The sequence below is a fragment of the Phoxinus phoxinus genome, assembly GCF_949152265.1.
Source record: "Phoxinus phoxinus genome assembly, chromosome: 1".
Taxonomy (NCBI): domain Eukaryota; kingdom Metazoa; phylum Chordata; class Actinopteri; order Cypriniformes; family Leuciscidae; genus Phoxinus; species Phoxinus phoxinus.
The window spans coordinates 17,978,691-17,993,104 of record NC_136876.1 but is presented as its reverse complement, the minus strand read 5'-3'; the positions used below and the strand labels follow the sequence as shown (position 1 = coordinate 17,993,104).

At 42.9% G+C, this 14,414-nt stretch overlaps 1 protein-coding gene across 4 annotated transcripts in view; it reads left to right on the top strand.

Moving 5' to 3' along the window:
• dnaaf5 (dynein axonemal assembly factor 5) overlaps window positions 1-14,414 on the top strand; it is a 39,380-nt gene that overhangs the window by 18,972 nt on the left and 5,994 nt on the right. The gene's annotated exons all lie outside the window — the stretch shown is intronic.

Here is a 14,414-nt window from a genome sequence, read left to right as displayed (position 1 = left end):
CCAACAGGAAGTCAGATATTTTGGTTTGAATGTGGTTTTGTCTCTCTCTGACAGAGTTCCCCCTGCCATTCTCTGTGTGTGTGTGTGTGTGTGTGTGTGTGTGTGTGTGTGTGTGTGTGTGTGTGTGTGTGTGTGTGTGTGTGTGTGTGTGTGTGTGTGTATGTGTGTGTGTGTGGGGGGGGAGGGAGGGAGGGCACACACACAGACAGCCCCCCCCCCCCTTTTCTGTGTGTGTTTGGAGGGGAACAGAAAGACTCACTGATACAAGCTCTAAAGCAGACTTCTTCTCGACAGTCAAAGCGGTGTTACGTTATTGCCCGTCGTGCACAGGAACCCGAAAGGCAACGGGGTGGCGGCTTTATATATATATATATATATATATATATATATATATATATATATATATATATATATATATAAATAAATATAGCTGCAAGCAGCGATGGAGGGCCCAAGCCGGTGGCAGCGCCAGCCCGGTGCCTTTAGTGTAACTAAAGGCACCAGGGTGGCGGTGCCACCGGCTTGGGCCCGTAATCGCTGCTTGCAGCTATATTTATTATTATATTACTACCTTTTGGGCACTTTTGGGGGCCTTAACATGCTCAAAAACTCTTGAAACTTTGCACAAATGTCAGAACCTGCGGCCATTAGAGCCGGACTGAAGCTGGTACCCGGGCGTGGCAGGGGGGCTTGACAGCGCCCCCTGGAACGCGGTCCGAAAACTTGGTCCATAAATCAAACACGCTTGCGTGTAATAATATGAAACTCGGTACACTTATAGATCTCATCGGTTCATATATCCTTCATGCTCTGACTTTTTACCCCAGCCAAACAGGAAGTCGGCTATTTGGCGTAGTTTAAAAAACACATGCAATGGAATTTAAAATACTCCTCCTAGAAAATTCAACCAATCACCACGAAACTCGGTGTGCATGAAGTCAAGACATGGAGGATGAAAAATTGCCAGGGGATTTTTGATATCTCGAACGGTTTGGCCGTGGCGAGGAAACGAATTTATGGCGAATATTGGAAACAGGAAGTGTGTTATAACATCCTCATACATTAATTGATCTGGATGAAACTTCAGCAGTGTGTTCGCTGTAAGAGGCCGATCACATGGATGTGACTATTGTGAGTCAAATTTATAGCGCCACCAACTGGCAGCAGGAAGTGTGTCACTTTCAAAATGCTTTAAAATCACCCTCTTATTTTTACCCGATTTGCTTCAAACTTTATGTGTATAATGTAAACACACGGCAGATGTAGACCTGTGAAAGGATTATTGATATCTTAAATACTGTTGCCATGGCAACGCTTTAAACTTTTATATTCTTTTTGGGTGCATTTGAGGCTCTTAACATGCTTCAAATTGCATGAAACTCAACATGCATATCAGATTTATTAGGTACTAGGCATGTGTGAAGTTTCAGAAACGGATGTGGTAAGGGGCTCAGTAGCGCCACCTTTAGTCAAAAATGGGGTATTAGTTTTACCTACAGTAACAAAAATCGGTATTTATATTTATCTCCCCGAGCCGGACAACTTTCTAATTTACAGTCATTAGCTCCGACCAACAGGAAGTCAGATATTTTGGTTTGAATGTGATTTGATGGGAATTTTGCCAGTCTCTCTCAGGGCCCTATCTTGCACCCAGCGCAATTGACTTTGAACACCGACGCATGTATCATTCCTATTTTGCACCCGCGCACAGTGGACTTTTCCCTCCACAGACGCACGTCGGTAAATTAGGAAATGAACTTGCGCTCGCGGGGGTGGTTCAGCGCAAAGAGGAGGCGTGTTCCGGCGCAAAATTTCCATGGTGCTATTTTCCAGTTTTAGAAAGCAATTGCGCCATTGACCAGGAAAAAAACAGTCTAAAGACAGTGGCGCGTTGCGCGTTAGTGATATGGTATTTTAAGGGCGCGTGCATGGCCATAATGTTAACGCGCATCCACTTTGATTCTCTAATATAAACAGATGCAGCAGTTTTCATTTTTGCAAATCATACATTATTACAAGGAAAAATATTAACACACGAGGGAAATCATTGTTGTGTCCGTGAAGATGTGAAAAAGATCTATCTAGATATAAAAAAAAAAAAAAAAATCTAGATTAGGCTACACATTTACTACCCAAATTATACGCCTGTTTAACCGAAGCTAATTTGGGTGGGTTTCTCCCATCATCCCCAATGTCACTTCTCTGTGTTTTACGGCCCTGACGAGAACGTCGGTTTCCTCGGCTGTGAACTGCTCCTGGCGTGCGCCGGCAAATCCGCCGTTAATAGCGATCCGCCACGGAACAAGCGCGCCGGCTCTTAAAGGGAATGTGAGAGGACGCTCTGATTGGTTTATTTCATGTTACGCCCAAACCACACCTATGAATAATGAAGCTACTTCAGACCAACCCTTTTTAGATTTGCGTCGGGCGCAAGAGTCATTTATCGCGCTGGGAAAATAGCAACAGCGCCGGGATCCGCCCACAAAGTTACTTGCGCTTTGCACTTTGACACTTGCGTTTCAGATCGTCAAAATAGGGCCCTCAGTGTCTGTGTGTGTGAGAGAGGAGGGGGGCTTTATTTTAACCCTTTCTCTGCTGTGTGGGACTTCTCGGGCACTTTTGGGGCCCTTAACGTGCTCGAAAACTCTTGAAACTTTGCACACAGGTCAGAACCTGCGGCCATCAGGGCCGGCCTGAAGCTGGTACCCGGGCGTGGCAGGGGAGCTCAACAGCGCCCCCTTGAACGTGGTCCGAAAAACTTGGTCCATATATCAAACACGTTTGCATGTAATAATATGAAACTCGGTACACATATAGATTTAATCGGGCCGAACAACTTTCGTGCTCTAAGTTTTACGCCAGTCCAACAGGAAGTCGGCTATTATGGGCTGTATGAAAATGCATGCCCCTGGAATTTGATATACTCCTCCAAGAAAAATTATCCTATCGCCACCAAACTCGGTCAGCATGAAGTCAAGACATTGAGGACGCTAAATTGCGGACGGATTTTTGATATCTCGAACGGTTTGGCCGTGGCGAGGAAACGAAGTTATGGCGAGAAAAGAAAAACACAATGTGTTATAACGTCTTCATACATTTATTGATCTTGATGAAACTTCAGCAGTGTGTTTGTTGTAAGAGGGCGATCACATGGATGTGACTATTGTGAGTCAAAGTTATAGCGCCACCAACTGGCAGCAGGAAGTGTGTTACTTTCAAGATACTTTTGACTAAAGTGGGTGGGTTATTTTTACCTACAGTCACAAAACTCGGTCTCTATATTGTGCTTATCGATCCGGACAACTTTCTCATTTACAGTCATAAGCTCCGACCAACAGGAAGTCAGATATTTTGGTTTGAATGTGGTTTTGTCTCTCTCTGACAGAGTTCCCCCTGCCATTCTCTGTGTGTGTGTGTGTGTGTGTGTGTGTGGGGAGGGAGGGAGGGAGGGAGGGCACACACACAGACAGCCCCCCCTTTTCTGTGTGTGTTTGGAGGGGAGCAGAAAGACTCACACTGATGCAAGCTCTAAAGCAGACTTCTTCTCGACAGTCAAAGCGGGGTTACGTTATTGCCCGTCGTGCACAGGAACCCGAAAGGCAACGGGGTGGCGGCTTTTTATATATATATATATATATATATATATATATATATATATATATATATATAAATATAAATAAATATAGCTGCAAGCAGCGATGGAGGGCCCAAGCCGGTGGCAGCGCCAGCCCGGTGCCTTTAGTGTAACTAAAGGCACCAGGGTGGCGGTGCCACCGGCTTGGGCCCGTAATCGCTGCTTGCAGCTATATTTTATTATTATTATTATTATTATTATTTTACTACCTTTTGGGCACTTTTGGGGGCCTTAACGTGCTCAAAAACTCTTGAAACTTTGCACAAATGTCAGAACCTGCGGCCATCAGGGCCCGACTGAAGCTGGGACCCGGGCGTGGCAGGGGGGCTCGCCAGCGCCCCCTGGAATGGGATTCAAAAACATGTCCATATCTCAAACACGCTTGCATGTAATAATATGAAACTCGGTACACATATAGATCTCATCGGGCCGAACAACTTTCGTGCTCTAAGTTTTACGCCAGTCCAACAGGAAGTCGGTTATTATGGGCTGGATGGAAACGCATGTTCTGGCATTTGAAACACTTGTCCTAGAGAATTCATCGGATGACCACGAAACTCGGTGTGCATGAAGTCAAGACATGGAGGATGCTAAATTGCGAGGGGATTTTTGATATCTCGAACGGTTTGGCCGTGGCGAGGAAACGAATTTATGGCGAATATTGGAAACAGGAAGTGTGTTATAACATCCTCATACATTAACTGATCTTGATGAAACTTCAGCAGTGTGTTTGTTGTAAGAGGCCGATCACATGGATGTGACTATTGTGAGTCAAAGTTAGAGCGCCACCAACTGGCAGCAGGAAGTGTGTCACTTTCAAAATGCTTTGAAATCACCCTCTTATTTTTACCCGATTTGCTTCAAACTTCATCTGTATAATGTAAACACACGGCAGATGTAGACCTGTGAAAGGATTATTGATATCTTAAATACTGTTGCCATGGCAACGCATCAAACTTTAATATTCTTTTTGGGTGCATTTGAGGCTCTTAACATGCTTCAAATTGCATGAAACTCAACATGCATATCAGATTTATTAGGTACTAGGCATGTGTGAAGTTTCAGAAACGGGCGCGGTGGAGGGGCTCAGTAGCGCCACCTTTAGTCAAAAATGGGGTATTAGTTTTACCTACAGTAACAAAAATCGGTATTTATATTTATCTCCCCGAGCCGGACAACTTTCTAATTTACAGTCATTAGCTCCGACCAACAGGAAGTCAGATATTTTGGTTTGAATGTGATTTGATGGGAATTTTGCCAGTCTCTCTCAGTGTCTGTGTGTGTGAGAGAGGAGGGGGGCTTTATTTTAACCCTTTCTCTGCTGTGTGGGACTTCTCGGGCACTTTTGGGGCCCTTAACGTGCTCGAAAACTCTTGAAACTTTGCACACAGGTCAGAACCTGCGGCCATCAGAGCCGGACTGAAGCTGGTACCCGGGCGTGGCAGGGGAGCTCAACAGCGCCCCCTTGAACGTGGTCCGAAAAACTTGGTCCATATATCAAACACGTTTGCATGTAATAATATGAAACTCGGTACACATTTAGATATCATCGGGCCGAACAACTTTCGTGCTCTAAGTTTTACGCCAGTCCAACAGGAAGTCGGCTATTATGGGTTGTATGAAAACGCATGCCCCTGGAATTTGATATACTCCTCCAAGAAAAATTATCCTATCGCCACCAAACTCAGTCAGCATGAAGTAAAGACATTGAGGACGCTAAATTGCGGACGGATTTTTGATATCTCGAACGGTTTGGCCGTGGCGAGGAAACAAAGTTATGGCGAGAAAAGAAAAACACAATGTGTTATAACGTCTTCATACATTTATTGATCTTGATGAAACTTCAGCAGTGTGTTTGTTGTAAGAGGGCGATCACATGGATGTGGCTATTGTGAGTCAAAGTTATAGCGCCACCAACTGGCAGCAGGAAGTGTGTTACTTTCAAGATACTTTTGACTAAAGTGGGGGGGTTATTTTTACCTACAGTCACAAAACTCGGTCTGTATATTGTGCTTATCGATCCGGACATCTTTCTCATTTACAGTCATTAGCTCCGACCAACAGGAAGTCAGATATTTTGGTTTGAATGTGGTTTTGTCTCTCTCTGACAGAGTTCCCCCTGCCATTCTCTCTCTGTGTGTGTGTGTGTGTGTGTTAGTCCAGTGAGATACTGGAGGAGGAGGGGGAGGGGGGGGGGAGGAGGAGGGAGGGCACACACACAGACAGCCCCCCCCCCTTTTCTGTGTGTGTTTGTAGGGGAGCAGAAAGACTCACACTGATACAAGCTCTAAAGCACACTTCTTCTCGACAGTCAAAGCGGGGTTACGTTATTGCCCGTCGTGCACAGGAACCCGAAAGGCAACGGGGTGGCGGCTTTTTATATATATATATATATATATATATATATATATATATAAATAAATATAGCTGCAAGCAGCGATGGAGGGCCCAAGCCGGTGGCAGCGCCAGCCCGGTGCCTTTAGTGTAACTAAAGGCACCAGGGTGGCGGTGCCACCGGCTTGGGCCCGTAATCGCTGCTTGCAGCTATATTTATTTATATATATATATATATTTATTAGGGCCCAAGCCTTGAAAAGGCGAAGGCCCTATTGTTTTCCATGGGATTATTATTTATTCTTCTTCTTTATTATTATTATATTACTACCTTTTGGGCACTTTTGGGGGCCTTAACGTGCTCAAAAACTCTTGAAACTTTGCACAAATGTCAGAACCTGCGGCCATTAGAGCCGGACTGAAGCTGGGACCCGGGCGTGGCAGGGGGGCTCGCCAGCGCCCCCTGGAATGGGATTCAAAAACATGTCCATATCTCAAACACGCTTGCATGTAATAATATGAAACTCGGTACACGTATAGATCTCATCGGGCCGAACAACTTTCGTGCTCTAAGTTTTACGCCAGTCCAACAGGAAGTCGGTTATTATGGGCTGTATGGAAACGCATGTTCTGGCATTTGAAACACTTGTCCTAGAGAATTCATCGGATGACCACGAAACTCGGTGTGCATGAAGCCAAGACATGGAGGATGATAAATTGCGAGGGGATTTTTGATATCTCGAACGGTTTGGCCGTGGCGAGGAAACGAATTTATGGCGAATATTGGAAACAGGAAGTGTGTTATAACATCCTCATACATTAATTGATCTTGATGAAACTTCAGCAGTGTGTTCGCTGTAAGAAGCCGATCACATGGATGTGACTATTGTGAGTCAAAGTTATAGCGCCACCAACTGGCAGCAGGAAGTGTGTCACTTTCAAAATGCTTTGAATTCACCCTCTTATTTTTACCCGATTTGCTTCAAACTTTATGTGTATAATGTAAACACACGGCAGATGTAGACCTGTGAAAGAATTATTGATATCTTAAATACTGTTGCCATGGCAACGCTTTAAACTTTTATATTCTTTTTGGGTGCATTTGAGGCTCTTAACATGCTTCAAATTGCATGAAACTCAAAATGCATATCAGATTTATTAGGTACTAGGCATGTGTGAAGTTTCAGAAACGGGCGCGGTGGAGGGGCTCAGTAGCGCCACCTTTAGTCAAAAATGGGGTATTAGTTTTACCTACAGTAACAAAAATCGGTATTTATATTTATCTCCCCGAGCCGGACAACTTTCTAATTTACAGTCATTAGCTCCGACCAACAGGAAGTCAGATATTTTGGTTTGAATGTGATTTGATGGGAATTTTGCCAGTCTCTCTCAGTGTCTGTGTGTGTGAGAGAGGAGGGGGGCTTTATTTTAACCCTTTCTCTGCTGTGTGGGACTTCTCGGGCACTTTTGGGGCCCTTAACGTGCTCGAAAACTCTTGAAACTTTGCACACAGGTCAGAACCTGCGGCCATCAGGGCTGGGCTGAAGCTGGTACCCGGGCGTGGCAGGGGAGCTCAACAGCGCCCCCTTGAACGTGGTCCGAAAAACTTGGTCCATATATCAAACACGTTTGCATGTAATAATATGAAACTCGGTACACATATAGATTTAATCGGGCCGAACAACTTTCGTGCTCTAAGTTTTACGCCAGTCCAACAGGAAGTCGGCTATCATGGGCTGTATGAAAATGCATGCCCCTGGAATTTGATATACTCCTCCAAGAAAAATTATCCTATCGCCACCAAACTCGGTCAGCATGAAGTCAAGACATTGAGGACGCTAAATTGCGGACGGATTTTTGATATCTCGAACGGTTTAGCCGTGGCGAGGAAACGAAGTTATGGCGAGAAAAGAAAAACACAATGTGTTATAACGTCTTCATACATTAATTGATCTTGATGAAACTTCAGCAGTGTGTTTGTTGTAAGAGGGCGATCACATGGATGTGACTATTGTGAGTCAAAGTTATAGCGCCACCAACTGGCAGCAGGAAGTGTGTTACTTTCAAGATACTTTTGACTAAAGTGGGTGGGTTATTTTTACCTACAGTCACAAAACTCGGCCTGTATATTGTGCTTATCGATCCGGACAACTTTCTCATTTACAGTCATTAGCTCCGACCAACAGGAAGTCAGATATTTTGGTTTGAATGTGGTTTTGTCTCTCTCTGACAGAGTTCCCCCTGCCATTCTCTCTCTGTGTGTGTGTGTGTGTGTGTGGAGTGGGGGGGAGGGGAGGGAGAGAGGGCACACACACAGACAGCCCCCCCCCCCCCCTTTTCTGTGTGTGTTTGGAGGGGAGCAGAAAGACTCACACTGATACAAGCTCTAAAGCAGACTTCTTCTCGACAGTCAAAGCGGGGTTACGTTATTGCCCGTCGTGAACAGGAACCCGAAAGGCAATGGGGTGGCGGCTTTTTATATATATATATATATATATATATATATATATAAATAAATATAGCTGCAAGCAGCGATGGAGGGCCCAAGCCGGTGGCAGCGCCAGCCCGGTGCCTTTAGTGTAACTAAAGGCACCAGGGTGGCGGTGCCACCGGCTTGGGCCCGTAATCGCTGCTTGCAGCTATATTTTATTATTATTATTATTAGGGCCCAAGCCTTGAAAAGGCGAAGGCCCTATTGTTTTCCTTCGGATTATTATTTATTATTATTATTATTATTATTCTTCTTCTTTATTATTATTATTTTACTACCTTTTGGGCACTTTTGGGGGCCTTAACGTGCTCAAAAACTCTTGAAACTTTGCACAAATGTCAGAACCTGCGGCCATTAGGGCCGCGCTGAAGCTGGGACCCGGGCGTGGCAGGGGGGCTCGGCAGCGCCCCCTGGAATGGGATTCAAAAACATGTCCATATATCAAACACGCTTGCATGTAATAATATGAAACTCGGTACACATGTAGATCTCATCGGGCCGAACAACTTTCGTGCTCTAAGTTTTACGCCAGTCCAACAGGAAGTCGGCTATTATGGGCTGTATGGAAACGCATGTTCTGGCATTTGAAACACTTCTCCCAGAGAATTCATCCGATGACCACGAAACTCGGTGTGCATGAAGTCAAGACATGGAGGATGCTAAATTGCGGACGGATTTTTGATATCTCGAACGGTTTGGCCGTGGCGAGGAAACGAATTTATGATTAAAAAAGGATGCATAAAGTGTGTTATAACTTAGTTATAGTTTTACCTACAGTTACAAAACTCAGCGTGTATATTGATATTATCAAGCCGAACAACTTTCTAATTTACAGTCATTAGCTCCGACCAACAGAAAGTCAGATATTGTGGTTTGAATGTGAATTGTGTCTCTCTCTGTCTCTGCTATTCTGTGTGTGTGTGTCTGTCTGTGTGGGGTGGGGAGGGGAGGGGGGATCTGTGTATGTGTGTGTGTGAGGAGGGGGGCTAGTTTAGTTTAACCCTTTCTCTGCTGTGTGCAAAATCTCGGGCACTTTTGGGGCCCTTAACGTGCTCGAAAACTCTTGAACTTTTGCACACAGGTTAGAACCCGCGGCCGGGCTGAAGCTGGTACCCGGGCGTGGCAGGGGGGCTCGACAGCGCCCCCTGGAATGGGATTCAAACACTTGTCCGTATATCAAACACGCTTGCATGTAATAATATGAAACTCGGTACACATTTAGATCTCATCGGGCCGAACAACTTTCGTGCTCTAAGTTTTACGCCAGTCCAACAGGAAGTCGGCTATTGTGGGTGGTATGAAAATGCATGCCCCTGGAATTTGAAACACTCTTTCTAGAAAATTCATCCAATCGCAACCAAACTCGGTCAGCATGACGTCAAGACATTGAGGATACTAAATTGCTGACGGATTTTTGATATCTCGAACAGTTTGGCTGTGGCGAGAAAACGAAATTATGGCGAGAAAAAAGAAACACGATGTGTTATAACATCTTCATACATTAATTGATCTTGATGAAACTTCAGTAGCGTGTTTGTTGTAAGAGAGCGATCACATGGATGTAACTAATGTGAGTCAAAGTTATAGCGCCACCAACTGGCAGCAGGAAGTGTGTTACTTTCAAGATACTTTTGACTAAAGTGGGGGGGGTATTTTTACCTACAGTCCCAAAACTCGGTCTGTATATTATGCTTATCGATCCGGACAACTTTCTCTTTTACAGTCATAAGCTCCGACCAACAGGAAGTCAGATATTTTGGTTTGAATGTGGTTTTGTCTCTCTCTGACAGAGTTCCCCCTGCCATTCTCTCTCTGTGTGTGTGTGTGTGTGTGTGTGTGTGTGTGGGGGGGGGGGGGGGGGCACACACACAGACAGCCCCCCCCCCCTTTTCTGTGTGTGTTTGGAGGGGAGCAGAAAGACTCACACTGATACAAGCTCTAAAGCAGACTTCTTCTCGACAGTCAAAGCGGGTTACGTTATTGCCCGTCGTGCACAGGAACCCGAAAGGCAACGGGGTGGCGGCTTTATATATATATATATATTTCTTCTTTATTATTATTATTTATTATTATTATATTACTACCTTTTGGGCACTTTTGGGGGCCTTAACGTGCTCAAAAACTCTTGAAACTTTGCACAAATGTCAGAACCCGCGGCCATTAGAGCCGGACTGAAGCTGGTACCCGGGCGTGGCAGGGGGGCTCGACAGCGCCCCCTGGAACGCGGTCCGAAAACTTGGTCCATAAATCAAACACGCTTGCATGGAATAATATGAAACTCGGTACACTTATAGATCTCATCGGTTCATATATCCTTCATGCTCTGACTTTTTACCCCAGCCCAACAGGAAGTCGGCTATTTGGGGTAGTCTGAAAAACACATGCAATGGAATTTAAAATACTCCTCCTAGAAAATTCAACCAATCACCACGAAACTTGGTGTGCATGAAGTCAAGACATTGAGGATGATAAATTGCGAGGGGATTTTTGATATCTCGAACGGTTTGGCCGTGGCGAGGAAACGAATTTATGGCGAATATTGGAAACAGGAAGTGTGTTATAACATCCTCATACATTAACTGATCTTGATGAAACTTCAGCAGTGTGTTCGCTGTAAGAGGCCGATCACATGGATGTGACTATTGTCAGTCAAAGTTATAGCGTCACCAACTGGCAGCAGGAAGTGTGTCACTTTCAAAATGCTTTGAAATCACCCTCTTATTTTTACCCGATTTGCTTCAAACTTCATCTGTATAATGTAAACACACGACAGTAGACCTGTGAAAGGATTATTGATATCTTAAATACTGTTGCCATGGCAACGCATCAAACTTTAATATTCTTTTTTAAAGTTTTTGAGACTCTTAGCATACTTGAAATTGCATGAAACTCGACAGACACTTTACATTTATTGCCTAGTACACTTGTGCAAAGTTTCAGAAACGGGCGTGGTAAGGGGCTCAGTAGCGCCACCTTTAGTCAAAAATGGGGTATTATTTTTACCTACAGTAACAAAAATCGGTATCTATATTTATCTCCACGAGCCGGACAACTTTCTAATTTACAGTCATTAGCTCCGACCAACAGTTTGGTGTGTGGTTTATTCACACCAAACTTTTTCAACATGATGAAAATACATTAAAGATGCTAAATTATGAACGGATATTAAATATCTCAAACGGTTTTGCTATGGCGAAGGATTAAAGTAATGTCCACAAAGGAAACACTAAAAGCCTCATATCTTCTAAAAATGTAATTATACACCATTTATTTCTATATAAAAGTATACAAATATCAGAACTAAACCCATTTTGTTCTTTTTTTCAATTTAAGAATTATGTATAAGTTAAAAACAGCCAGAATGCGCTATTTAGTAAAAACATAAGTCATACATAGGGCAATACTGCCCTCTTGTGTTCGAAATCAGGTAGGCCCATTGTATATTGTATTTATATATAAATATATTAGTGACTGTGAGAATATTTTCCTACCGGTTAATCGATGTGTGATTAAAGCGGGGGCTTTTAAATCGCTAACTTAAAAGCCAAAGTAGTACTGGACGTCCAGTAGGAATGAACTAAAACACATTCACTCTGTTCTGCTCGTTCCTCGCCGTGAACGCGTTATTGCCCGTGCATCCGTGAGCATTTAGTTTCATTTTAAACATAGCGCCATTTCGGGGATGGGAATGCTTGAATTGCGTGTTCAATTCCGTCATCATCTTTTCAGTCAGCTGTCCACCCATGATTAATGAAATTGGACTCCTTGTGCTGATCTTTGCTGCGACTCTCATTCAGCTCACGATTTATTAAGCGGACACGTTCAGGTTTTAATTGTAGGTTAGTGCCCGTTCTCTAACTGAACTAAATTATTTTAACACGCACACACACACACACACACCAAATCGACGGTGGAGCGCGATGATATATTTAATATATCTGTATATTTGAATTGAATATCTGTATATTTTTCCCACCGGTTAACCAACGTGTGACACCAGCGAGGGCTTTTAAATCGCTAATATAAAAGTGAAAGTAAGTAGCCTATGATTATGGTGGCGCTCGCAGTGCGCTCGAATGAATTCCTATGAAAGTAGAAATTAACTAAAAAACGTTCGCTCTGTTCTGCTCACTCCTCGCGTTGGACGCGCACGCGCACCGTTATGAATGTCTGTGCAGCCGTGAGCTTTTTTAGTTTAATTTTAAAATTAGCTCCATTTCGGGGGCGGGTAGGCTATAGCTTGAATTTATTTTACAAAAACACGTGCTATATTTCAGATCAATATATTTGTTTTTCAGATGAATATATTTGTTTTCCTTAAAATTATTCTCATCTGAATTACAAATAATTTATTTCTGTATAAAATAATACTATGACTAAAAACGCATTTGATGTTTCTTTTTTAATCAATAACTTAAAAATAAACAGATTAGTGCTCTGTTTGAGGACTAGAAATGAAAACCTTTGCAATATGATGAATGTCCAAAAGATGGCACCGACAGACTGTTTTAAACGAGGTTGGATAAATATTTATTGCTTTTAAACATTGTACGTGTGCGGGTGTGTATGTGTGTGTGTGTGTGTGTGTGTGTGTGCGTGTGCGTGCAATCAGTCCCAGGTAAGAGGCATGAATGATGGGAATTGGACTTCTGGAAGTGAGGTTAATATTCTGGAGACGGTTCCCTCAGGTTGTGAAAAGGAGGCGGCGCGGGAGTCCCAATAGTAACCAACTGCAGAACCCCAGAACCATACGTCATATCAGTGTGATCACGACAGCGCCAGCCTAAAAGTCTGATGCCAGAAGTGGGCGTGGCCAGGCATTGCGCTACTTTTCTGGGAACGATTTCATTACAAATGTTTATTTAATATATATATATAAAATATAATAACTATGTTTTGTCCTATTAACAAATTTTAATAGTTTTTTAAAAGTTAAAATTATACTTTATGCATTTGTTTAGTGTCAAATGATTAACAATATAAATTGAACACAGTTTAAAACAAACAAAATAATAAAACGAAAACAAAGCTTGAACATTTGATTTAATTGAAAAGCATTTTTTAAATAAAATGTGTTTTTTTCCTCTGAAATAGCAAAAGCATCGCACACTAGCTGTACCTGCTCTAAATAAATAATAGTCATTAAATAAAAATACAAAATTGAAATAAATAAATTATATTTTATTGTTATTTTTTAAATTATTGTTCTGTTCTGAATATCAATAAGGATTTGTTGTGGAATATTTTGAGTATCATAAAATCAGAACAATTCTCGTTTTAGTGATTATTTTTATTTTTTTTCACTGTTCTAATCAGGTCAGGCAAGTCAAATTCTCTCTGTCTTGTCCCTTAAAAAAGGTAATATATATATATATATATATATATACCACACTTCATATGAATTTTCGGTGTTGTGTACTTACAATGGCTGCTGATTTCATGTGTCCGTTAAGTCCATGAGACTGTAGGGTGTCTAATTTTTCATTTTAGGTTTCAGAAGGGTGCTCACGCATACTTTGTGGTTGATATGTGCCCTCGATGCGCACTTTTGCAGAACCCACACTGATGCAAGCTCTAAAGCAGACTTCTTCTGGACAGTCAAAGCGGAGTTACGTTATTGCCCGTCGTGCACAGGAACCCTAAAGGCAACGGGGTGGCGGTTTTTATATATATATATATATATATATATATATATATATATAAATATAGCTGCAAGCAGCGATGGAGGGCCCAAGCCGGTGGCACCGCCACCCTGGTGCCTTTAGTGCAACTAAAGGCACCGGGGTGGCGGTGCCTCCGGCTTGGGCCCGTAATCGCTGCTTGCAGCTATATTTTAAGTTTGTTCTTTCAAAATTATATGTGCTCATTAATGTATAATTACTTCTACCAACTAATCAAGTATTCTCGTAAGCGTAGAATCTGCCATTTATAATACATACGAGTGAGTCGCTCGAA